Raw genomic sequence first — 24,397 nt, forward strand, 5'->3', positions numbered from 1 at the left:
CATGCTCTTGGATTGCAAGAATCAATATTGTTAAAATGGTCACACTGCCCAAGGCAATCTACAGATTTAATGCAATCCCTACCAAATTAACCTGGACATATTCCATAGAACTAGAACAAATCACAATAAAATTTATATGGAACCATCAAAGACATAGAATTTCCAGGGAATTACTGGAGAAAAAAAGAAAGAGGCTGGAAGAATAACTCTCCCAGACTTGAGACAATACTATAGAGTTACAGTCATCAAGACAGCATGGTATTAGTACAAAAACATACATACAGCCAAATGGAACAGAATAGAGAGCCCAGAAATGAACCCAAATACTTTTGGTCAACTAATATTCAACAAAGGAGGCAAGAATGTACAATGGAATAAAGACAGTCTCTTCAGCAAGATAAACATAAGACACGATACAATAAACCTCCTAGGAGAAAATACAGGCAAAATATCTGACATACATCTCACAAATGTTCCCCTAGGGCAGTCTACCCAAGCAATAGAAATAAAAGCAAGAATAAACAAATGGGACCTAATGAAACTTAGAAGCTTCTGTACAGCAAAGGACACCTTAAGTAAAACAAAAAGACAACCTACAGAATGGGAGAACATTTTTGCAAATGAAACTAACAAAGGCTTGATCTCCAGAATATATAAGCAGCTCATATGACTTAATAAGAAACAACCAAATAACCCAATCCAAACATGGGCAGAAGAGCTAAACAAGCAATTCTCCAAGGAAGATATACAAATGATCAATGGGCACATGAAAAAATGCTCAATATCACTAATTATCAGAGAAATGCAAATCAAAACTACAATGAGGTATCACCTCAAACCAGTCAGAATGGCCATCATTCAAAAATCCACAAATGACATATGCTAGAGAGGCTGTGGACAAAGGGAAACCTCCGACACTTCTGGTGGGAATGCAGTTTGGTGCAGCCACTGTGGAAACAGTATTGAGTTTCCTCAAAAGACTAGGAATAGAATTGCCATATGACACAGGAATCCCACTCCTGTGCATATATCCTGAAGGAACCCTACTTCAGGATGACAGCTGCACCCCAATATACATAGCAGCACTATTTACAATAGCCAAGACATGGAAATAGCCTAAATGTCCATCAACGGATGACTGGCTAAAGAAGTGGTATATTTATACAATGGAAAACTACTCGGCTATAAAAACTGACAATATAGGGCCATTTGCAGAAACGTGGATGCTCCTGGAGAATGTCATTCTAAGTTAAGTAAGCACCGTAACAAGGAATAAAGAGAAGTTACCTCTAAGTACAGTTATTTTGATTAAAATATACATACAGAAAGCAAGTCACCCCCACGACTGCTGCCAGGAGGAGCATCTGAGTGTAATAGCCCAGCCAAGCAAAGTAGTTTCCGACCTTCTCTCCGTAGAATTTCCTGCAGAAAGACAGAAGGTAGTTTCAGAAGACACACATATTCACTCTGTAGCTTCATCCTCATGTTAATTTCTTTTTTCTTTGTTTTTTGGTGGGGCATAATTAGGTTTATTTATTTGTTTTTTAAATGGAGGCATTGGGGATTGAACCCAGGACCTCATGCATGCTAGGCATTCACTCTACCACTGAGCTATACCCTCCTTCCATCATACTAATTTCTGATTCTAAATCAAGGGGGCTTTAAGTTTAAACCTCTGACTCAATTCACACTTAAAACATATGCGTTTTCACAGCAGCCCCCAAATTCTACCGTGAAATAAGAAGTATTTTACGTATCATAGAAGTACAGATCACTGGTTCACCTGCTGAAGAGAGATAAATGAGAACAGAGCAAAGGAGGGGACGCGGCCGACTCCGGAGCAGATGCAGGGGATCATCACCACTCACTGGAGAGTCTGGCACATTCAACAAATCCCGCCAAAGATCATTCTTAACAGGCTTGACACAAGTGGACTTCAACAACTGGCTCAGTCATCTGCTCCTGCCTTATCTCGGGAACTTCCCTGGAGCAAATGCATCGTAAACCACAGATAATAAGGAAATGGCTGATAATGATAACAACTGGGAGTGCAATGTCTCTCTGACAAAATATTTATAAAACTCATTGTGGGAATGGGAGAGGGCAGGAGGGATGTGGCTGAGTACGGAACTGCCCTGTATTCTTTGTATCTAGCACGTTGGCTGTTCCTAGGTTTCAAAAACCCTTCAATGTTACTCAGTTAATCTGGAGTAGATGGAACAGGCCAGGGAGGCAAGATTAGAGGAAAGGAGTCAGAGCACGAAGCGGTGCCAGGCTGGTCCTGAAAGGGAGACAGACACAGGCAGACACAGAGGGCTTAGGGATGAGGCGGAACAATGAGGCGGCAGCTCAGGTGTGTCTTGCTGTTGCTGATACTTCCCTCAACTGGCTCACTGCTGACTCGGCAGTGCTGGGTAAAACCTGTGGATTTCCTCAGCTCTGAGTTCTCTCTGAGGATTCCGGCTCAGTCTGGAGCTGAGATGAGCTCCGTGGGCTAAGCCTAGGGGGGACTCAGCTCTGAGAACACCCTGCAGTCCTGGGAAACTTCACGCAGGAACCCCCTTGGGCTGGACCAGCGCTCACAGGGCAGCTGTGAGACCAGCTCCATCGTCAGAGACCTGGGCGTGGACCATTCCATGGGGAAAAGGGCTGAGCCCGATGCCAAATCAGATAGGAGGGGCAAAGTGGGTTCATTCTCATGTGACTGGGCTTTGTGGCCTGGCTCACAGATGGCAGGCTCAGGATGGTGTCTGGCAGAGAAAACCCTGGCAATGGGTTTGAGATGTCTTGGACTCTTTCTTGTTAAGCTTTTTGTAATACATTCTTATCAAATATCCGTCCTGAAAATGCCACATTCAAAACTGAAAGAATGTTAGTAGTTGCCTGCTCCAACTGGCCAATGGTAAACACATCCTGCTATAGTTAGAGAGCTGGTCAGGCAGCCTCTGCCTGCATATTTACAATGACGGGGAGTTCATTACTTCCAAAGGTTACATGTCGGCAAGAAGGTCAGAAAGAATTTTTGAACCTTAAACAGATGTCTGCCCCCTAGTCCTTGCTGAAAGGCTAGAAATAATGAGGATCCCTTCAAATGTAGTTTTGTCTGATTGTTATCTCTGTCAAAAACACCCCAATTCTTAACATCAATTTTTCAAAATTCAGCTTTGATTTCTTTTTATCAAACTAATACCATACATTCATTAAAGAGTCAAACAGTTCTCGAACACCGATTGTAAAAAGGAGCAGTTCCCAACAACTGCCCCATTTCCTGGCCAGACGCAACAATGTTCAGCTCCTACTGCTGACTCTTGGAATAATTACTCCCTATTTCTGACTAATATCCTTGTAACACAGCCTACTGACTTTTTCAGCTTTATCACCTATTTAACTTTCTATTTTGGAAAATGAATATTAAGGTCTCTTTCAAACCACATCTCCTCTACACACCCAAACCTTCATTCTTCCAACCTTTTGATACAAATACATTATAATTTTGATCAGCTCAGTATCCTTACTTTACATTATTAGGACTCTGTACAGACTGTTCACAGCTGTAGTAAGTTGTCTGCTAGGCTTACTTTTTCCTTCCCTACTTTGTTTTTCCTGGAGTTAATAATTGTCTTGGTGGTTCATAGCTTAGATTTCTCTGCACTTAACAATTCAACCACATACCTTCTCCTAATGAATAACTTTCTCAATACTTTCCAATACATTGTCTACAAATTTCATCTCCTTGAATAAATCTCCTCAGATCTCCTTCAACCTGGATTAACGACATGCTAGTCTTGTCACAGAGCTCAAGGGGCCACTAGTGGGAAGCAACAAGGGAATAAATGGACCAGGAGCAGGGAACAGATCAACATAATTTCCTTTACAAAACATACTTAAAATAGTGGGAAAATTGTTTTCTTTACAAACACAAAGACACACACCAAACCCAAAAGCCCATAAAGAATGATTAAACAGCCATCAAACCCATTGCCCTGCCATCAAATTCTGTATAACATAAAACAAAAATAACAGAAGGAATATATCATATAAATATGTATCTCAAGGGGGATGGGGTACACTCAGTGGCAGTGTGTGCTCAGCATGCATAAGGTCCTAGATTCAGTCTTCAGTACCTCCATTAGAAAAAAAAAATTAGAAACAATAGAAAAATGTATCAACTTTAAATATTTACAAATATATAAACTTCCTCTTTTAAAACTGTGTTCTACAGGATAACCCGGGTTAATGAGAAAGTGCCTCTTTATGACTGTGATCCTGCTGATAATTGAGGGAGGAAATTAGAGTATGACCACATGAAATAAAATCCCTTATGAAATAATGATCCCGGGTGACAATCATTATTGGCTGCTGTCATCATAAAAAAGAGAGTCAACTGGACATTATGTACCTTTTGACAGGAGTACAAAACTTCACATAACAAGTATTCTTGCACAAAGTTGAACCTCAATCAGATCAAGCTTTTAGGGGAGGATAAAATCACTTAGCTAAAGCCAATACATAGGATGGAAAAATAAGTCTAACCACAGGGGAGAATGAAATCAACCAAACAGGAAATAGAGAAACCCCTCAGCAATTTCAAGGAAAATGAGAAACAGGAAAATTATAGATTAGAACCCACTTGAGAGATATGCTAGCTGCAATGTGTGAACTTAGTCTGGATCCTGATTGCAACCCCAAAACTGCTTAAAAGTGTATTTTTGTGACAATCAGGGAATTATTTTGTAACCCTAAGAAAAAAAAAGGAATATTCCAATTGTATTTGAAAGAGACCTTGTCATTTCACTAATGAAAGATTAAGCTATGTAGGATTGCCTTCAAAATGATCCCGTAGTGGGGGAGGGGAGGAGGTGGAGATGAAAGATGCAACAACAGTGACTCTGAGTTGATAATTGTGGAGCTGGGTGACTGATACAGACAGGCTGGCGGTGCTGTTCTCTCTACTTCTGTAGGTGTTTGAATCTTTCCATAAAATGTGAAACAAACAAAAAGACTTCGGTGTTTTAAAACCCTCACTTGGAAGGTTAAGAGGTTTGCCCAAGTAGGTGGGCACCTGCATGGGGCACTGAGATTAGAAAGAACAGGCACCTGGCTCCAGGCCGACCTGAGGCTACCTTGACCCTTCTCTTCTCCTCACCATCCACAGCCAGCCCATAACTGCATCCTGTCAGTTCCACTCCCCAAGCGCATTCCTCCCTGGCTCCCACCATCTCTCATCTGGCCCACTCCAAGAGCCTCCGACCAGGCCTCCCTGCTTCCTGGGTCCCTGCAATTCATTCTCCACATTATCTTTGCAAAATGTGAGAGAAAATTACTTTAGTCCTTAAACTATCATGACTGCTTCTCACTGCACTTAGAGTCTACACTACTTTCCGCGCTCCTGATGCCCTTCTAAACCTCGCTTCTCATCACTCTCACCAGCGCTGGCTCCAGTATCTCCTCAAACCTGCTGAGCACATTTGTGCCTCAGGGCCAATTGACAAGCTGCCTCTATTCCTGGGGTGACTTATCCCAGATCCTCAAAGTCCAGCCTCCTTATCACCATCTCAGCTCACATGTAACCTACTCAAAGATAGCTTTCTTGACTCACTTTCCCCCAAGTCTCCCATCTCAATACTGTATTATTTCCTTCATTTCAATCTGAAATTGTTTCCTTATTAGCCCGATTATTTTTGTTTGCTCAGTTGTCCTTGGCCTCCCTCTTCCCAGCAGCCTTGCCCAAACAGCATAAGCTCCCGGGGAGCAGCCGGCGCTGGTGCTCTGAGAATACACATGCTGAGCGCGACATTACAGTCACGTGGTGTAGTGAAACGGTGTCGAACAGCAGATACAGCTAAGCAGTGAGAATACTTCTCTTATTATATAATTTAAGTGAAACCTAACATTTACTCCTGTTTAATGAAGAATTTGGTAGGTCTTTGTTCCCAGTTCCTGGACGGCAACCCCTAAAGCCTTGAAATTTCCCAAGATAGGAGTGTCTTTACTATTCATGGTGGACCCTCGGATGGCTTGTGTTCATGAGATGACTCAGGATGGGGACTGGCCAGCCAGAGACACCAACCATGTGATTAAAGTTGTGAGGCTTTGAGCTTTGTGACAAGAGACTGACCATCAGGAGAGGTAGGAGCTCAAATGTTAGGTCTAAGGAAAGGTTTGTCTTACAGTTAGTGTTTGGGGTAGCCATGTCAGTAGTGACCCAATAAATCATGTCTTTGTAATAAAGCCTCCAGTAAAAACTTGGGGCAACAAAGCTCAGAGCTCCTGTGAGCTTCCTGGTTGGTAACACTCTTGGAGGACTGTCACACTCAGAAGCCATGAGGGCAACCCTGAGCCCTTCCCACTGGAGTGCTCTCCACAACAGCTCACCTGATGAGATCTAAGGGCTGCTTCTTGTCTATGCTTCGAGGAGGAGCCCATTCCCTGTACAGAAGGCCCTGTTCGCTGGGGCAGCTGAGGTCCTCTGATGGAGGCTGAAGTTGCACTGGGAAGCAGAAGCAAACAGGTGAGTGTCACTGTCACCACATGTTCACATGTTCTGCTAATAAAATGTGCTGCTAACACTTTGTGGTCATTTGTAAATAAGGGGCCCTCCTTTGCTAGAAGGGATGGAGGTACCATATAATTTTTCATAATTCTCACCGAGGATTAATACTAATCCCTTGAGGGTCATTTGCAAATGTGGCTGGAAAGGAACACTTGGATGTTACAGTCCTGGGACCACGGTGGGTACCTGGTGAGGGCCTTGCAGATGCTTAATGTCCTACAACCGGGCCAGTCTTCCACAGCAAAAAAAACTAGGCCACCCAAGTGCCCAAACTGCTGCAGTGGAGGCAGCAGCCCCCTCCTTGGACACCCAGAGGAACCTGGACTCTGGCTGTTTAGGGGCAGGGTCAATTCTAAAACCCAGGCTTTTTTGTCCCCACAATTCAGTAGTTATTCGGTGACAGCACATGGGATATAAACAATAAAGAAACTTGACATGATGTTATATATTTAGCTTACTCAAGAAACAAAATTTAAATCCAGTCATTCTCCTTCCCACCTGACCTACTTTCCTTTCTCCTGTACTAGAACCAGATTATTACCCACCCAGCCTTAGCATGGGTCCTGACTCCACTTACCTCCCCCCCAAACACCACATGAGATGATTCCTCAGCCTGGATGTGGAACCAGCAATTACAACAGGCTTTAGTGGAAAAGAAATGGTTGTGTGCAGATGCCAACTAAACACTGTAGAATCCTGGTGTCCCACATTAGTAATCATGACAGCTGTTTGCAAGTGTCCCCAAAGTTCATTTCAGACTCTCACTGCTAATTTTGCTGGGATATAAATATAAAACATGTGGACTGCTGGGCTGGACTGCTATGCTGGGTCTCTGATCCAGGAAGCTCAGTGTCTGCTCCCTGCACCCAGCTCCCTGTTCTGTTCATGCATGTGCATCAAGCAGCTGTTTAGTGTCCATTTTAATATCTTAGACAGTGCATTTCAGTGTTGTCTTCATCCACAAATATGTGTACCACACAGTAGTATTGATCAATCTCAGTCTTTGCTTTCTTTGGTCTTAGAGAGTCAGATAAACGGATAGCAAAGATAACAAAGTCATAGAGTGCTATATATAGTATTTCCTTTATTTCAATGACAGGATTTATTTAAAGAGCTTAGATATAACATCCTTGCATTTATGGCATCATTAAGCATCTGAAGCTCTTACATTTTACAAACTTCATTTCATGCGAGATGTTGTCAGTTAGAGAAGTGCTCCTGAATTTGAGGGGTTGCTGTCATCTCAGATGGAGTCCCTAAAAAATGTCAAAACTCTGCAGTATTGTCATCATGACAAGAACTCAGACAGATGAAATTTGGAAAGCCCTGTAACTTACTAGTGCACAGACAGAAAATGGTATTTCAGAGGGAAAAAGCCTGAATTACAGAAAATGATAAATGAAATGGTCTAACATGCATTTCCCTTACAAAGAACTAATACTTCTTTGGTTGATAATAACATCTGTCAGTAATTATGAAAGAGCTGACAGATGCATAGTACTTACTATTAGCCAGGGCTGTTCTAAAATTCACACAGATTCATTAATCCCCATAGCAACTCTACGAGGTGGGTACTATTATTATCCCCATTTTATTGATGAGGAACTTGATAAAAACAGAGGCTAAATGACTTTTACAAGGTAGACAGCGAGAAACCAGCACAAGTGTTCCAGCCTGAGTCTACGCTCTTGGCCACTTCTACTTTTTTTTTTTTTTTTTGGTAGCAGGGAGATAATAAGGTAATTCTGGTGGGGGGTGGGGAGGTAATTAGGGTTATTTGTCTATTTTAGAGGAGGTGTTGGGGGCTGAACCCAGGACTTTATGCGTGCTAAACATGCGCCCCATCACTTGAGCTGTACCCTCACCTCTCGAGTCTATGCTCTTAGCTGCTAATCCACACTGCCCCACATGGTAACTCTGGGGGAACTACAGTTCATTCATTCACTCACTTGTTAAACTCAGCCTTCCTGGTGCCTGGGATTCAGCAGTGAACAAGACAACATGGTTCCTGCCCTAAATGGGCTTGTCGACTCCTGACATATTATCTTCATTTTACCCAGGAAGAGACAAGGTCAAGAAGACTCGCCTTTTCCTGTTAACACCGGAGGATACATGAAGTGCTTTATTTCATTTCTGCCATTTGACTTACACCATGGGAAGGGAAAGCTGCCTTGCAGATCCCGGAGCTCACAAGCCTGTTAATCCTGAATTTTTTTTAAAACTGTCCCTTACTTGATACTTGATCTGAGAAAGGATGAAGTAAACCTAAATAGATTCTAAGAGAGCGTGTGGTTTATACAGGGTAAATAACCAGCCACTGTTTACTATCCTAACAAGAATCTGTAGGCATATTTCTTTTCTTTCTCTTTTTTCCTTTTTATGGGCAGCTTTTAAAAGCCAAACCAAACCAACAAAACCAAATCACTTATAATTCAACAGCAGGTTCTAAATCACACCCAAGACAGTAGCTAAACTCGGTTTAGACTTACAGTGCGGCTCCTGGTGGTTGGATTGATGAATGTATCTCTATCCTGAATATAAAAGTCGTTCACGCAGCACTTCTCAAATAGGGCAATGAAAAACTCTTGTTCCGGTTGTTGATACTTTCATCCACTTGGAGGACTTTCATAAAACAGCTGAAGTTATCAAAGGCTGAGGACAGGGTTTTCAGATGATTGGGATTCAGAGGCAATTTTATGTACAGTATCTCAGCGTATGTACAGAGCACCTCCCACAGGGTGTGTACTTTTGCAAATACAAGCTTGTCATCCAAAACCTATATTGGGAGAATGAAAACACAAACCAGGAAACTATTTTCACATTTTTAGTACACAGATTTTTCTTACATTGCTGATAGTTAAAGCACTTGTGCAAACACACACAGATATGACACTGGTAAAAGTGAAGATATAATAAAAATAGATTTGCGAACCATCATACATTTTTGCCTTAAAGTTAATTTCTTTGTTGAAATTACTGAAAATTTATTTAAAATCCTTACAATTCATTCATAAAATAACCAATGTTTTAGATGAAGAAAAGTAAACTTGTTAACTTTTAGTCCAAATTAGTAACTAAAAATAGAAACACGAAAATATTCTTTGCAGGGGCATTGTAATGACAATTTTTTAAATTTCTTAAACCTAGGACTATTTACATATCTGTTCAATGTAATGTTAAACAGCCATTAAAAGGGATTTAAAAGAATTATATTTATTGATATGGAATATATAATAAAAGGAAAAAGAAAAAATGTGAAATAATAATTTTCATTTTTGGAAGGGAAAAATATCTACATTTGAACAAAAAAAATGTTTAGAAGGATTTTAAGATTCTTTATGTATAACTAAGGTACAGATGATTTTTAATTCCACTGTTTTTAATTCCATTGGATTTTAATTCCAATGTTCTTTCATTTTCAATTTTGGGGGGAAATTTTTATAATAAAAAACTTTAAAATTGTTCTTGCATAAATACATTAATAGATATAATTATGACTACATTCTCTGGCTATTAAAAAAGATCTCCTAGCTTTGGATCTGAAACATACATTCCATAATGCAGATTCTGACTGACTCGCCTCCCAGTCCACAGCGAAGGCACGGCTAGGGTGACATGTTTCAAATATCTTTCCAGGGAATATGCAGGCTCCCAGCCAACGGCTGCAAAGGGACTGACACTGATCTGGTTGCTCCCAGCTGCAGACCATCACAGATGAGTTTAGATTCATAGGCTCAAGTTTTCTCTGTCAAAAGAAATCAGAAAATGTTAGGATTTTACTTTCACCAAGGGAACAAGAAGTTGTTTGATTTTCTTTTATAAAAAAAAAAAAAACAACAAACCAATTTGAACCTGAAGAAAAGACATTTGCTCAAAACACCACAGTAGCAATGAAGGTGCTCTGGCTGGCAGGGACTTGTTGGATTCCTGTGAGTGCTGGACTCCTCATATGGAATTCCCTTGGCACTCCAGAAGGCCTGTGGTTGTCCCCATGGGCTTGTGGCCATATGTGGTGCACAAAAGTCTCTGGCTTTGCCACAATTTCAAAGCCTTTTTTGGCTTATGAAAGGTTTTGCACTCAAATGGAGTTTTCTTGAGTCCACTCACTGATGTCATTCACCAGAGTTATAGTCCAGATCTGACATTCTAGACTCTTAAAATCTTGCAGACATTCAAATGGTTCAGGTTTGGATGTGTATTCACCTCTGCAGGCCTGGACCAAATTCGATAAAGCCACCTGGACAAGTTCAGCAAAATGCAAAGACATTTTTCTTTCTGCAAGACTGAAATATCTGTGAAGCTATAAAAACTTCTGCATCTACAAAAATAGGGAACCAACTCATCAATATCATATCTATCCATAATACATGGACATTTGAAAAAATACTGTATTTACTCCTATTAAATTCTATCTGGCTTTTGCCAAATTGTGTCCTAAACTGTAAGGAAAGTATATAAATGCAGAGAATTTTTGACCTTTTAAGAGAAAAAGGAACCCTCCTACTCGGTTGGTGGGAATGTAAATGTTGCAGCCACTATGGAGGACAGTATAGAGTTTCCTTAAAAAACTGAAAATATACTTCCATGTGATCCATCAATCCCATTCATGGGTATATGTGTGGAGAAAAATATAATTCAAAAAGACACATGCACCCCAGTGTTCACAGCAGCACTATTTACAATAGCCAACACACTGAAACAACCCAAATGTTCACTGGCAGATGACTGGATACACACATATACACACACATATATACACATGAACACACACACACAATAGAATACTGCTCAGCCATTAAAAAATTAAATAATGTCTTTTGCAATAACATGGATGGACCTACAGGGTATTATGCTAAGTGAAATAAGTCAGAGAAAGAAAAACAAGTATTCTATGTATTAACTTATATGTATATCTCAAAAATAAAACAAATTAATTACTATAATAAAACAGAAATAGACTCACAGGTACACAGAACAGACTGGTGGTTACCAATGGGAAGAAGGAGGAGAGGGAGGCAGGAAGGGGGTAAGGGATTGAGAGGTAAAAAGTACTATGTATAAAATGGATAGGTTACAGGGCTGTATCACACAGCAGAGGGAAATATAGCCATTATTTTATGGTGACATTAAATGGAATATAATCTATAAAGATTTTGAGCCTCTGTGTTGTACACCTGAAAATAATATGATGGAAATCAACTACTCAAATATAAAATATTTAATCAAAGTTTTTTTCATATTATTTGCAATAAGTTAAAAGCCAGCACTGTCAATAGAAACATAGTGCAAGTCACAATTTTCCAGTAATCCCATTTAGAAAATAAAAAGGAACAAGTGAAATAATTCCAGTAATAATTATATTTATCCCAAAATATCCAATATACTATCATTTCAAAATAGTGATTAACACTTTGAAAACTTATTAATAAATATTTTACATTATTTTTGTTGTACAAAGTCTTGAAAATCTATTATGTATTTTCCACTTATAGAACATCTCAATTCACTATAGCCACATGTGGCTGGTGGCTACCATACTAGACAGAGCAGATTACACCATTCACACTTCTGATAAATTACCTGCTCTTACTTATTTAAAAAACTTGCAGAAAAGGCTTTAGATATCCCCTATATCTAACAAAGCAACCTTGACGGGTGGGAAGTATCTTCATTATAAAGTGAAAAATAAAGGTAAGAGAGCCATGGTTACATGTAAGTTAATGTAACAATTCCTTCTTAATTCATTCAGGACTTTACAATCTTTCTTCATATTCCAAGGATTCACTGTCACTGTGCAATGTTTTTCACTATAATCATCTTTGGAATTGAGAGGCTTCTGATGACCCTGCTTTGTGCATCTGTACATAAAAGAAAATAACAAAACAGAGAAAAAGACCTTATTAAAGATAATTTAGGGGGGTATAGCTCAAGTGAAAGATCATATTCTTAGCATGCACAAGGGCCTGGGTTCAATCCCCAGAACTTCTTATAAAAATAAAATAAATAAAAACCTAATTACCAACCCCCTGCAAAAAATTAATTAATTACTTTAATTAAAATTTAAAAAAAGATAATGTAGTGAAGCCTTATCAGGCTACAAGAGCTACAATGAATGCCCCTCCCCCCATTAATTTAGAAGAAGTTTCACAATATTTCCCAACATAAAGGCTAAAATATAATTCAGAACTCTTCCTGATGGTCAGCATCATTTTAACAAAAATGTAGATAATTACCTCCCTGGTGTCAAAGCTCTGTCAGAGATGGGCACAGAAAATTTAGTAAAAATTATTTTGCAACTACCTTTGAAAGAAATGCTGAGAAATGATCTTTCCTGTTGGAAATTAGCCTGCTTTTACATTATGCAGTAGGCATATGTGTTTACAAACCAGGCAGGAACTGGATCATATTTTACACATACTTTAGAAACTGATTTGAATATTGCTCTCTACCTGCAAGGCTATTTCTTAGGTAATAACATAAGCTGGCCACTATACTAAATTTTCTTTCCCTGTTTGCTTAATCCTCACAACAACTCTGTAAACTGCTATTATTACCCCCATATAACAGGTATAGAGCTTGAGACAGAAAATAATTTGGGTAACTTGGTAAATGGTGGAGCTGGGTAAGACTGCAGCCAGTCTGACACTGAAGTCCATTCTTCTCACCGATGTCTGATACTGCTGCTTACATTCAGCAATGACCGCTGATTTCATATTTAAGTGTGTCATTTCTAAAAGTGCAAAGCTATATTAGTACTGCTGTGTAAATTATTCTTTTGAGATGTGATTGCCAGAAAAAAAAAAAAACAAATAAAATCAGGGTGCCACTGAGGGGAGGGCGAAAATCATATGGACGGACACAAGGGGACTTTTTGAGGACACAGTTGCACAACTCTAGAAATAGCTAAAATGGCTGACTTGTACAATTATAATATGTGAATTGTATGGCCTGTAAATTACACCTTAATACAGCTATTAAATTAAGAAACTGAGATACCAAATTAAGACTAAAACACATATATATATCACACATAGTACAACAGGCAAATATCATTATTTACAGCACCATTTTCCTTCATGCAGCTTCCTTTCCTCATCTGTTCCTGAAAGGATGATTCATTTTTAAAATAGCCTTTTAATTTATTCAGCAAATAATTTTTGACGGCCTACTATGTACCCAGGACTACTCTAGGCACTTGGAATAGATCAATAAACAAAACAAAAGTCCTGTCCTCACGGAGCTTGGTTGGAGTCTAGCTGGGGTGGGGGGTGGAGATGACAATTCACACAACAGAGCAGCAGAGGAGGTGGCATGTTAGGAAAGAGGAACCATGGAAAAAAGTAAACAGGGCAAATAAAGAGAGTTGAGGGTATAGGATGAGGATGATGTTGTATTAAATACCAGAGCAGGGCACACTGTAAACTGAGGTTAGAACTAAGACTAGGAGGTGAGAAGTCCCAGGTGGACGGAATAACCATCACCAAGGCCAGCGTGACCTTGCATGTTCCAGAATGGGGGCACGGCTGGAGCTGCGGAGAAGGGTCAGTGCAGATCCTGTATGGCCTTGGAGGACATTGTAAGGACTGTGGCTTTTACCTGGAGTGAAATAGGGAGGCACTGCAGAAGGACGACACAATCTAACTTAGGTTTTCAAGGCTCACTTGACTGCCGGGTGAGAATTGTCCAAACGGGTCAGAGATGAAAGGTGGGAAGCTACTGAGAAGGGCTGTGCAGGAGGAGAGGACAGTGGCTCAGGGCAGGGAAGCAGCAGTGGAGGCAGGAGCCATGGTGAGAAGTGACTGGGTTCTGGATATGTTTTAAAGGCAGTGTCAAACCAGATCTATTGACAGAATTCATGTGGTATGTCAGTGAAAGTCATAATAACTCCAAGATTTTTGACCCAAGCATCTGGAAGGATTAAGTTTCCACTAACTGAATGGGGGAGGCTGCAGAAAGAACCAGTTTGGGGGGTAGGAGGACCAAGAGCTCAGTTTTTACACATGTTGGTTTTAAGATATCAGAGTTCCAAGTGAAGATGTCAAATCAGCAGAATATTATAAGAGCCCAGAGTTGGAGAGGAAAAGTCTAACGGGAGACAGAACTGTGGGAATCATGGGTCACACAGGTGGTACAGGAAGACATGAAACCCAGGTACTCAAACATTAAGATAACCTGGCATTAACCATAGAAGTTATCCTTGAGGGCCTGCCTACTAGATGTGGATATCAGTCCTATTTCCCGACCACTCAAGTTTTAAAAAAGAACTTACAAATGAATTCGTGCAAGACACTGCCTCCAGTGGGTGGGTCCAGAGCTGGAGTCGGAGAATGGGATGGTGCACGCTACTCCCTACGGCAGAATGTGTGTGTGTGTGTGTGTGTGTGTGTACGCACGCATGTGTGTGTGAGCAGGGGGATGAGTTACACCTGGCTTAAGAAAAAGAGCTAGAAATTCTAGAAGCCGAAAGATGAAAGAACATCCAGATCTGGTAGAGGGAACAGGGGAAACACTGTGTACTGTAAGACATATCCCCATAATGCCATTTCCCACCATCCTTTAATCAGGAACACAGTTGGAAAGTGGGGAATTATGTAGATACGTGTGATGTACACAAACTTTCTGACTATGTAACACTGAATATCTACATATGTAGCAAGGTAATGATATTTATATCTGCTTCAAGTTTAATAACAAGTTCACAACAGAGGGAAAATAAAATATTGAGGACTGGTAGAAGTATCGTAGAAGGCCTTTCAATGCTCAGAATGGAAGCAAAAGCGGCTTCACCCCACAAAGAATGTCATTAAGAGTCAAGAATGTTTATATTTGCTTAAGAAATTGAGAGTTACAACTTCCTGCTTTAAAGAATTAACTTTAAGACAGATACCATACTATAAGCAACATCTATACTGATGCTTTCTTAAAGCTATTTTTAGTTCCTGCTTGTTCTGATGTACTCCAGAAACTCTGCAAAGAAAACCTTCTATTCAAATGCTTAAAGGAATAAAAAAAGAAATAACACTGCATTCTTTTAAGTGTTCTCTGTACTGAAAGTCATTTGCAAATGCAGCACCCTGCCACATATCTACATTTTTAACAATAAAGACTTTTGTGCAATTTTTCAATTGCTATGTGACTTTGCGTCAGTCTCTCACTCAGAAGCAGAATGGAGTACCAGAAAATGACACATCATGTCTAAAACTACAGATGTGGAATATGAACGTACACCAGGAAACAGCTAAGTGGGAGGGTAAGGTTTACCTTTTAAGTTACCGTAAGTGCAGTTACAACTTCTCCCTGCTTCCCCTGTGAAGTGAATAACTAGTCTTTTCCAGAAAAGCTCTCATTCTGAGTACTGTCTTCTTTAAAATATTTGGAGATTCTTTTTTAAGGTTCTTTCACTTTTAAGTCTTTCCCCAACTCTACATCCCATAACAAGTGTTAAAATTATCCAATAGCCTATTGTTACAGAACATACTCTACAAAAGCTGAGGTTTCCCAGGGTTTGGATCCCAGAACTCTGCTACCAGATAACCCTAAAGCCTTCCTTCCATAACTGACTCTTTTGCCAATTCCCAGCTGTGGGCAAATTCGGCTTCTCAGCCCAGGAAACTTTCTAACTCTGCCTACGAACACTCTACTGCCAGTAAAGGAACTCTAAGGAAGCCAACAAAGCCCCTAGTGAGGGTTGCCTCCTTTAAACAATCAAGACATCACCAAGCAAATATTTAAACCTACTGCAAAACTTCTGAAGACATCTTACAAACAATATAGTTTATATAGATTCATACTATTTGCTCTGGAATAGTGATTTCCAATGGAGGGAACAAAGGACCACATGACCCAAGCAATTATTTAAAACTGCACATAACTATCCCTCTTCACGTGAGGATTCAGGCAAGCCCGTCTTATAGGTCTAGGTGTAACAGAATGGCAGCACATCTAGCAGTAGGGTGAAAAGCAGCGAGTTAGACTTTTAGTGAAAGGGAGTGATGTAATAGGACCCACCGCCCACTTACCTCCCACCACAGGACAATCATCTCAGATCGAGAACAAACACTTTGGGAAACAGAGGTTGTTTATGTTTTTATGGTTTTCTGGTGGAAATAATTCCCTGAGTCATGTGAAGTTGTGGCTGCAAAATTGAACAGGAGACCAGACATTTTCACATTCAGGACACAAATACTCAGCCCCCGGGTGGTCACCATATCTGCTCTCCCCTTTGCCTGTTCACCCCAAAAGCTGCAGGACTCTCCTGCTTGCAGTGACACCCACCAATTCTCACAAATTCCTGCCAAGTTCACATCAGCAGCTGGTGGTGTCAAAGTCACCATTTGTATTGCTCTGAAGTCTCTCCATTACTTTATATCCCTTCTATTTTCTCTGTTGTCTTCCTAGCTACACTTGCATTCAGAAGCTGGTTACCACACTAACATTGCCTCTGTAATCAGTCCAGGATATAGGAAGCAGAGATTCAACTGTAACCAGTCCCAGAATACTTGTCATGCCACTCTAGTTTCCCAACAAAATAATCTGGCATCCCTCATCTCACCCAAAGAACCACCTCATTACTTAGAGGTTGTAAAAGTAGAGGGCTTTCTCTACTGGGAAACACTGTGGCTTGTGGTAGAGTCGTGATTTCAGTTTTTGCAACTAGTTACAGGCAAAAAGACATGGTCTGCAAATTTTCTTCAAGCGTTTGGAATTTAAACTTTTATTAGATAAAGAGCCGGCGGACTAACCGTAATCTATGAACATATGGTCATATTGTCAAATAATGTCCATGTCTGCCTTACAGCCATGTAAGAACTTGAATTACACCTGCATCCTGTAGGCCTTTAGAATTGGATGTGAAGCATCCTGTGTTACAAACCTCCTATCCAGTCACAGAACACCTTAAAGACAACATCACATTAATGCCACTGAATACATTAGTATAGTACTTGTATGGTTAAGTTACATCTCCAATTTATCAGAGCTGGAAAGGAGATGTCTAGAAAAGCTGGAAAAGCCCAATTACCAAAACAGCTCAAAAGTTAAAGCAGACTCCTGAACCTCACAGAGCGGAGGGCGGAGGGGGCATTGCCAACCACCCTGTCCTCCCCCAGGACGTGGCATGTGGGGAAGCAGGCAGGAGTGGGTGGCTAGGACTCAGAGGTGGAGAGGTGATGAAAGCAGGAGTGGAACTGCTCTGGTCCTAGAACAACAGAGCTGTAAAAATCTCGGCTTCAGTTCAACCCGCTCCCTCTCCCACTTTCCCTCCCACCTACGTGACAGAGCACAGTCAGGCACTTTCTGCCCATGACGGTGACTACTAGCAGGAAAGGGACCAGGATAAAAGCACGTCCTACAAAAGATCAGTCTGATTTTAAAGACTGTGTTATAATCAATGAACAGCAGTGTCAGAGTGGGACACTTGTGAGGCGCTCAAATAGGGAGGAAGAGGCTGAGGATCCATTTCCAGCACTTCCATGTCTTTTATCACTCCTATTTCTGACCTTTCCTTTGCCACTTTTGTAGCACTGCCATCACTGGCAGGTAAAGGTGCAGCAATGTGACTTGGCCGTTTGGCTGATGGGGCTACATTTCCCAGCACTGGAATGAAAAGGTACTGGAAGAGGAGCAGCTGGAAGATGTGAACCGCGGTCCTGGCCTGTGCCAAACACTAATCAGGTGACCCTGGGTTAGGCTGTTATTCTCTCTGGGCTTCTGACTGTTTACTTATAAAAGAAGGTTTTGTCATTCCACAAATATATCCAATATGAAATGTAACGTGAAAGTCAAACATAATGACATCTCACCTGCTTGCCTCAGGGAACTGTACAAGAACTGAACACTATGTGAATGTAAACACAGAGTTAAGAAAACTGTTGAGGTAAAGCGCTAAACTGAACATGGAGATAAAGTTTTATGGATTTTCTTGGCTTTCGTTTTTAATTGCAACACTGAATTAATAGCTATTAGCTATACTCCACACCACCACCCCTGCAAATAAATAAAGTAGGTTAGCACTGCCTGGATGCCTGCTATTGCCCAATGCTAAGCAGGGTGAGGGTATAAAGGAGGCTGAACAAGGGAGTCTTCTCCAGTTACCAGCTAAGTGAGGAGACACATTGGAAACCACCCGGGAATGGTACCAAGTCAGTACTCAAAGCCTAGATTACAGGCTACCGATCATGAACAGTGCAGGAATACAAAGAGGAGCTAGAAGTATTTGGAGTAAATAGGGAAGACTCAATGAAGGGGATGGGGCTCCAACTAGTTCTCAGGGCAATTCTAAGCTGTTTTAACTGAGGGCTGGATAGGAAAAAGCTGGTGACTCCTGGTTTTTAATAAGGCACAGGTTACCCTAGGAGGCTAAGTCACATAATGATTGGAACACATAAGGTGAGGCCAAAGTGATGGAGGGTCAAGACTACCTGGGTGAGATCTGGTTGTGGTAAGTCTTTGACTTGACTCTAGATGTTGGAGGGTCAAAACTGTAGGTTGACTGAAAGGGGGGGGAGAGAATATCCAAGAATTCAGCAGAAGGAAAAATTCATGTATCAGGGATGAAAGCTCTTCATCAGAGTATCAGCAATCAGAATAGACATTTGAAACCAAAAACATACAGTTCCAGAAGCCGAGAATATGCGGGGGGTGGTGAGAGAAATATAAATCAAAGACCATTCCAAGCCTTTGGGTATTCAAGACCAGAAGAATGATTATCCCACTGAATAAGTGGAGACGCTGCAAGAAAAAAGATTATGAAATCATCTTTAGACATGTTGAATCTGACATATGAGCTAAGAGTAGGTGTTCTCTAAGAAGCTCAAAATTCAAAACTGAAGGACAGATCTAGAGTTACAGGCTTAAGATGCAGATGGACAAGACATGATAAATCTCCTAAAAGAAAACATACGCAAAACATTATCTGACATAAATCTTAGCTACGTTCTCCTAGGGCTATCTACCCAGGCAATGGAAATAAGAGAAAAAAACAAAAGGGACGTAATTAAACTCATAAATTTCTTCACAGCATAGGCAACCATAAGTAAAACAAAAGGAAACAACAACTAACGAATGGGAGAAAATATTTACAAATGATACGACTAACAAAAAGCCTTAATTTTCAGAATATATAAACAGCTCATACAACTTAAAAACAAAAAAACAAACAACTCAATCCAAAAATAGGCAGAAGACCTAAACAAGCATTTCTCCAATGAAGACACAAATGGCCAATAGGCACATGAAAAAATTCTCGATATCACTAACAAACAGAGAGATTCAAATCAAAACTACAATGAGGTATCAGCTCACACCAGTCAGAATGGCCATCGCTCAGAAGTTCATGAATGATAAATGCTAGAGAGGCTGTAAAGGGAAGGGTACCCTCTTACACTGCTGGTGGGAATCCAGTTTGGTGTAGTCATTATGGAAAGCATGGAAATCCCTCAAAAAACTAAAAGTATACTTAACATATGACCCAGCAATCCCACTTCTGGGTATATAACTGGAAGGAACTCCAACGTGAAAAGATACCTGCACCCCAGTATTCATAGCATCACTGTATACAATAGCCGAGACATGGAGGCAAGCTAAGTGTAGCAACAGATGACTGGATAAAGAAGTTGTGATATATTTATATACTGGAATACTACTCTACCATGAAAAGGACAAAATAAAACCATTAGCAGCAACATGGATGGAGCTAGAGATCGTCATTCTAAATGAAAGCAGCCAGAAACAGAATTGCTGGATCCACGAACCTGGGGCAGTGGCAGGGAGATGGGCAGCGACCTGGCAAGCTGGTCGACTTGCCCCCATCTCCCCCACAGCCTGTCCAGGGCTCAGCTTCTGCTGCTCCAGGCATGGTCCGCAGGTCAGCCTGCTTCTGGAAGGAGGGAGAGGTGTGGTCGAAGGCAGTGGTGGGTTATGGGGTCTGCCCATGGGAGCCCGTGGCTTTGCTTCAAACTCCCCAGCGCATGGCCTGAGCTTGGCCTCTGTTGCCCCAGGTTCGTGGAACTCAGGTTACAGGTCAGCCTGCTCCTGGAAGGCGGGTGCTGTGCTATCAGGGAATGACGGTGGCTGCAATGGCGGGACTGGGGCTGCCCTGTGAAAGCGCGGGGTTTGCGACCATTTCCCGCTGTTGCTGCAGCCATCCCAGCACACTGATCGCACTGCGCCCACCTCCCAGGGGCAGCCTGACCTGTAACCTGAGTCACAAGAACCTGGGGATTTAGAGGCCGCCCCCAAGGTCAGGCCGCGGGGAAGATGGGAGCAAATCCAGGGGCTCTGATGGGGCAGCCCCCATTCCATCCGAGGCCCCGCGACCGCACCACAACCGCCTCCCGGGAGCAGGCCATGGTCTGAGGGCCAGTCAGAGATGCTCCGGAGCCGTCCGGTGCCCTCCCACCTCCCGGGGCTGTACCTGCTTTCCTAAACCCAGGTATAAGCAGCGGCAAAAACGCGGGGTTCAGGAACTACTAATAGCGGGGTTACCACTAACCACAGCGGCTGCTGGGACCCGCCTCAGGGTCCTAACGGGACGCGCGGCCGGGACCTCACCTCAGCACCCCTCCCTGTGCGCCTCCTCAGCCGCACAGACCAGGCGTCACCCGCCGGCTTCGAGCAGCTCGCCCCCACCAGCGCCCCCGTAACTGCCCGGCAGCGGCAGCCGAACCGAGGGCAAGCGGCGGCCCAGACCCCAGGCCGTGTTCCTCTTTCAGGAGCTGGTCCAGGAGCAACCGGCGGCCGCCAGCTTCCACGCGTTCTGGGCGGGTTCCTGCGTCCGCGCATCTGTCTGTCTGCGCGTGCGCGCCCCTCCTCCTCCCGCCTGCAGCGCAAACTGCTTGGGTGGGGCTACTGCTTTACCGGACCTGGCCACTGGGGCCGGGAGGAGCCAGGTGGGGCCCCTCCTGCTCGTCCCTCCGGGTCTCCATCCCCAGAGCCTTTACCCCGCCACCGACTGGGTCTTGGCACTGAACTAGAACCACGACTGCCCTGGGCCAGGCCACACCCCGCCAGCCCCACTTCCCCTGCTCAACTTTCCCTCCCTGTTACTACCTTCCCACTCCTGGCCAGGCCCAGTCTCCCACCAGACCTTAAAGACAGGGCTACTTCTCCTCACACCGAGGTCTGTGCCCTGACACTCCATCCTGCTAGGTCCTAACCTATGGCCCCTACACCCTCATGCATCACCACAGGACCCCCAACATCCTGAAACTATCCCCCTCACCTCTCAGCCAGGTCAGTTCCAATCTGAGCGGCCCCACACTCCTCAACCTATACCCCCTCACCATGGGATCCCCTTCACTCTGAGTGCACCCCTACTCTGAGCTCACTCCCTCACCCCTCACCCTGTGGTTGGGGTGGGGAAATCTGGGCTCCAGTAATGATGACTACTGCCACCAGCGGGGGATCCAGCCTAGTGTGCACCTTCATAGTTAATGTCTGAGGCTACAGGGCGAGGCAGGCTGGGCTGAAAGCGGTTCCAATTCCCGCCCTGGCACCCTGATCCCCGCACCCTGTGTCTCATCTGACCTGATGGGTCAGGGTGATCCCAGGCTGCCAGCCACTGGCCTGTGGGCCTTGGGTGGTTGATGGTCCTGATGGTGATCTGGACCCCTAGGGCGGAGGCACTGGGCACGTGGACCTTTGGGGTGGGGGAGTTCAGAGGGTGCACTTGAGCCCAGGGGTAGACAGCAGAGGGTGGGCTGTGTGCATGGGGCTGTGTGCGTGGCCTGGGCTCAGCCCAGGTGGGTGCAGGTATCTTGTTCATTCACACCAGGCCAGAGGGAAGAGGGACGAGAGCTTTCAAAGCATCAAATTTAGGAAGCCAAGGCTGGAGAGCAAAGTAGGAAGGTGCACTGTCCAGGCCACCATGGATCCCACGGCGACGCTAGTCCCTTGCATCAGGGGAGACTGGCAGTTGACTGGTGAATGAGACATCCCCTGCTGTGGTATAGTTTACAGGCAATTGAAGGGATTTTGACAGGTAATTTTCATCCAATAATTGTCACTTTCTCTGCTGGAGATCATGTTCAAAGTCATGGGGAATCTGGCAGTGATCCTGCCTGAACTCCAGCCTGGGACAGTGGAGGACCCACTGAGGAATCATCATCTTAGCTCTCACCAAAAGTCATTGTAAAAGAGAAGAAAAAATCTGACTCCATATTGGATCTGTTCATTTTCCTTTAACCCTCTGCTGTGTTTTCTAGGCTTAGTCCAGCTAGCTCTGCTCCTTTTGTAAAACAATGTTGCCTTTAGCCTGAAATAAACAGGAGAGCCTATTCTCAAAACTCTGAACTTTAAGGATATTAACACTTTTGCACTCCTATAAAGGTAACAAGTTGCAGAATAGAAAAAGTTTGTTTTGTTGCAGGTTTTACAGGAGCACCATGATCTGACCCACTTGGACAGCTGCAAAGGTTTCCAAGAACAAAGAAATCCTACACCAACAAGTTTGCAACAACCAAACACAGCCCCTCCCCTTTTTGGTAGAAAAGGAGCCTGAAGTCTGACTTGGGGAAGATGGTACTCCAAGATATTAGTCTGCCATTATCTTGGTCTGCAGCCGTCTATGTAGACCAGGTCATAGTGCCTCTGTAAAACCTCTAACAAAACAAGTTATTTTCTAATCTGCAACTTGTTGTCTTTATATAAGTGCAAAAATGTTAATATCCTTCAAGATCAGAGCCTTGAAAATAGGCTCTCCTATATATTTCAGGCTAAAGGCAACATTGTTTTACAAAATGTGCTGAGCTAGTAAGATTAAGCCTAGAAAAGAAGGCACAGGGTTAAAGCCAAAAGAACAGATCTTCTATGGAGTCAGATATTTTTCCTTTCTATTATAGTATATTCTATTTTTGTTTTAAGTTTATAAGAATAAAGTTTAGCCTTTTCCCATTTTTAATTGTGCAGTTTTCAGGAGTATTAAGTGCATTCACAATGCTGTGAGACCAACACCACTGGTTTCAGACTATTTCCTTCCTCAAAGTAAAAGCTTGTATACAAAGCGAACCCCACATCCTACCTCCCCCAGCCCATGACAAGCCCTAATACCCTTTCTCTCTCTATGTCTTTACCTATCCTGGAGGTTCCCTATCAATGAAATCATATAAAAGGTGGCTTTTTTTTTTTTTTTGTCTGCCCACATATCTTAAGTTGGGACGGGTGAATTTTTGTTTGTTTTCACGTTAATTAGCATTTTTGTATTTTGAAAGGAAAACCAGCTGGATTAAAGATGAGACGTACCAAATGAAGCCCTTTTAGTAACTCTGGCATAATCTCGGGGTAGACACTGCTGTTCTAAGTGTGAAACCATAGCCAGAAGGGAGATGCTTAGCTCTTCTTGTGACAAAATGAAACCAAACAAAAACAGAAAACAAAGGCCAAGAAAGACGGATGGAAAGACAAACCACAGCCTGGAAAAACCTTTCCTCATGACCAAAGGTCGGAGAAAAGCTTCACATCCCTGTGGTCCAAAAACCTCTTGAAGCCCAGTGTTCTGAAAAGAAACAAAAAACACAGGCAGTTCGAACGAGAGGCAGTTCAGGTGGCCAGTGTCTGCTAGAGATGTTCGACCTCTCAGGTGAGGACACAGGCAGACGGACAGACTGCAGAGACAGCATTGACCACCATCACACTGGCAGGTCTTTAGCCCGGTGACAACCAGCCCTGGTGAAAACGTGAGCAGAGACCCCAGGAGGTCCCCTGGAGGGAAGAGCAAATGGACGCTCCTCTCTGGCAGAACAAGGTGCAGGATACATCAAAGTGCCACAGATGCATCCCTTCCCTAGCAGTGCTGATCCTTAGAACAGATCCCACCAACGTTCTTGCACAATTTTCAAAGATAATTTT

General features: G+C 42.7%; 1 long non-coding RNA gene across 1 annotated transcript; it reads right to left on the reverse strand.

Moving 5' to 3' along the window:
- Positions 1 to 1,236: 1,236 nt before the first annotated feature.
- Positions 1,237 to 12,550, reverse strand: LOC135323401 (uncharacterized). The gene is made up of 5 exons (XR_010384986.1): positions 12,264 to 12,550; positions 10,104 to 10,298; positions 9,043 to 9,329; positions 6,376 to 6,490; positions 1,237 to 1,422 (listed from the first exon to the last, which is right to left on the reverse strand). It is a non-coding gene; the product is annotated as an uncharacterized LOC135323401 (long non-coding RNA).
- Positions 12,551 to 24,397: the final 11,847 nt, after the last annotated feature.

The sequence above is a fragment of the Camelus dromedarius genome, chromosome 18 (assembly GCF_036321535.1).
Source record: "Camelus dromedarius isolate mCamDro1 chromosome 18, mCamDro1.pat, whole genome shotgun sequence".
Lineage (NCBI taxonomy): Eukaryota > Metazoa > Chordata > Mammalia > Artiodactyla > Camelidae > Camelus > Camelus dromedarius.